The following is a 2,811-nucleotide window of genomic DNA, read 5'->3' as shown; positions in this document are numbered from 1 at the left end:
TCTGACTGGCAAACAAATCAGAAGAAACTTACTCAGCCACAGGAATAAGCAGGGTGTGGTGAGCAGATATGCAGACAACAGGGGCAACAAGGCATGGAGACAAAACAAACCAGCAACCAGACTGCACGAAGGGAGGAGGATATATAGGCAGAACACCAGGGGATAATGATCAACAGGTGGAAAAAATGAATGGTGATTGTGACCAGAGCAAAGCTGGGGCAAGTGAGGTAACATAGGACAGGAAGTCTAACCAAAATAAAAGCACAAAACAGGAAGCCAGACTGCAAACCATAACAATTACAATATGTCCACATTTCAAAATTCAACTAATCCTAAATGAAGAAAAATCCAAGGACTTCAGGAAGAAAATTTTTTAAAAAAAGTCTTTGATTGGGACATTTCAAAAGCAGAAATGGACTCACAATATAAAGGGAGTGTTAACTAGTGTCAGTCTGGTTATGCGTTTTAGGCCTGAATGTATTTCCCCTGGGAGAATGTCACAGTCCTCTGAGTCTCTGGACACCAGAATCTGTGGTCAGCCACACATGCAGTTTTATTGTGGGAAAGTATGTTACAATGTAAGAATACCAATGAAGTGGTTGATGTCATCCATACTTAGGACTGTGACATGTCTATGTGTGTGAGTGTTTTGTTCTCTGCTTTGCTTTGTGTAAAGGACATGTCTGATAGATTACTTGATGTGCACCACAGACATTTGCGTGTGGAAGCCAGATCAGAGCTCTGTCAAATAACATTACTAGTACCTTTGCCAACAGCACATTTGTGCGTGTGTCTGTGTAGATGGATGGGTGGAACAGGGAAAAGAGGGTTTGTGCATGACAGAATGATTTAGGAACAGTTATGAAGAATTTATAATCATCTGCCATTGCGTGTCTGTCTGTGTGAAAGACTGACACACTGTCCACTGACGCACACACATATGCATGCAATGACATATGCACAATTGCACAGACAGTCACACATACTGTAAACACACGTGTGAATCCATCAACACATGTACTGTACATATACATACACCGACTCACACAAGAATGCAAACTCATATAGATATTATCATAATCATCATTATCATATCATATCATCATTATGAAAAGCAGTCCTTTATTTAAAGACAAGAACATATGATTTGCAATATCATTAAAGCTACAACATGTAGCAGGCTTCCAATATTTTTCAGTAGAAACAACCCCCAAAACCTATCTTAATGGGAGAGTTGCTGTTGAAGGTTCCTGTGACCCCAGACTAACCCTGGCAGCAGTGCAGAGATATTCCCTTCTAAAGATTATGAACCAGGATGACACTCTCTAACCAGTCAGAGAAGGCCACCATCAGGGGTGGGAGCACACAGCTGCCAATCAATATGTGATTGTGTGATGGATGGAATAATGTACACTTTAAGTCAGATCCAGCGATGGAGTGACGCTTAATGGTCCAATATTAAATATCCCTCATATTCTGATATGAGAGTGTTTTCATAGTGTATCATCTTATGTTTACAAGGGTTGGTACCTGTTGCATCACTGGGAACACTATTTTTTTTGTTGTTGTTGTCTTCTTTTGATTTGTGTCAGTGTCATTCTAACAACAACACTTACTAAAGTAGACATAGTTACCAGAGGATTCCAGCAGGGGGAGACTAGAGCTGTTAAGCTATGTGAAAGGACACATTGTTTGCTCCCTTCAGTCATTACACACATGAGCTGAGGAATGTTTGTGTCCATGTATGTTTCACATAAATACCCCCTTTACAGGGCTATTGCAATTGCACTTCAACTCTACAGACAGGTTTCCAAGCAACATCATCAACAAGGTGTGCATGCATCACAGGGTAGAGAACAAAGCAGAATAACTGAGACTGTGTAAAGTAATATGACAAGGATTTGCTGTACAGTAAACTGCTTTTTTTGCTTGAAGGATGGCTGGAAAATGTCAGTATCCCAAATGGAAAACATTCCTTCCAACAGAGAATGAGAAAATAGTGGTTTAAGCAATAAAAAGACTGGTGTCTTCCAGCTTGTGCAATGCTCGTTTCACTTCTGTGGAATATTTCTACCTACCTTTGCTGATTATTTTTAAAGCTTCATTGAAAAGACATCCAGAAGCTAAGTAAAAATAAAGAGGACTGTGGTGTGTAAGCTAGCCTTTTACGTTCGAAAGAAAGCCGAGCAGACCTAAACTTTACAACATTTCCTGCTAAATAAGCTAAGACTACCTTCCTTTTGACTTCCTAGGTTGTCAAACGTGACTAGAGTTTGTATTGGACTGTACTTTGTGTGTATGTAACCCTGCCCTCAAACATCTTGCCTCTAGTCCTGGGATTCCAGCAGCTGTGTAAAAAGAGTACAGGAGCAACAGTTTGCTGGCTTTATAAGTACAATGTAAAAGGGTTTAAAGGAATAGTTTGGCATTTTTCAAACTGGTACTAGAACAATATTGATGTATCCCCATATATGTGAGAATAGGTCTTGGCCTTTTTCACTTCTCCTACTCTCCACACTGACCCTGAATGTTTCCACCTGAAACGTCACTGCTGGAGTATTTTTGTGGTTTGTGATGTTGGGACACTAATAACTGCTCCTGTGTTTGGATTATATTTATGCATCTCAGTGTGTGTGTTTCTCTTATTTATTCCTCTCTCATCTGCATTTTACATGAAGGAGAACATGGTTCACATCTGTATTCATCTGTGGGGTTTGAAAGAAACAACCAATGGGCAAAAGCATTGCACAGATTTCACCTGAGAGATTCTGAAACAGCCAAAATGGACATAAAGATGCCGTTTGCAAAGCC

General features: G+C 40.1%; 1 long non-coding RNA gene across 1 annotated transcript in view; it reads right to left on the bottom strand.

The window, feature by feature from the left end:
• LOC109971986 (uncharacterized) overlaps window positions 1–106 on the bottom strand; it is an 838-nt gene extending 732 nt beyond the window's left edge. The window contains exon 1 of the long non-coding RNA XR_002276626.1: window positions 33–106. This is a non-coding gene — a long non-coding RNA (uncharacterized LOC109971986). The remainder of the gene's footprint in view (window positions 1–32) is intronic.
• Between the last annotated feature and the right edge of the window lie 2,705 nt (window positions 107–2,811).

The sequence above is a fragment of the Monopterus albus genome, unplaced genomic scaffold, assembly GCF_001952655.1.
Source record: "Monopterus albus unplaced genomic scaffold, M_albus_1.0 scaffold241.1, whole genome shotgun sequence".
In the NCBI taxonomy this organism is placed as follows: domain Eukaryota; kingdom Metazoa; phylum Chordata; class Actinopteri; order Synbranchiformes; family Synbranchidae; genus Monopterus; species Monopterus albus.
The sequence above is the reverse complement of the archived record's forward strand: the minus strand, read 5'-3'. Positions and strand labels throughout refer to the sequence as shown.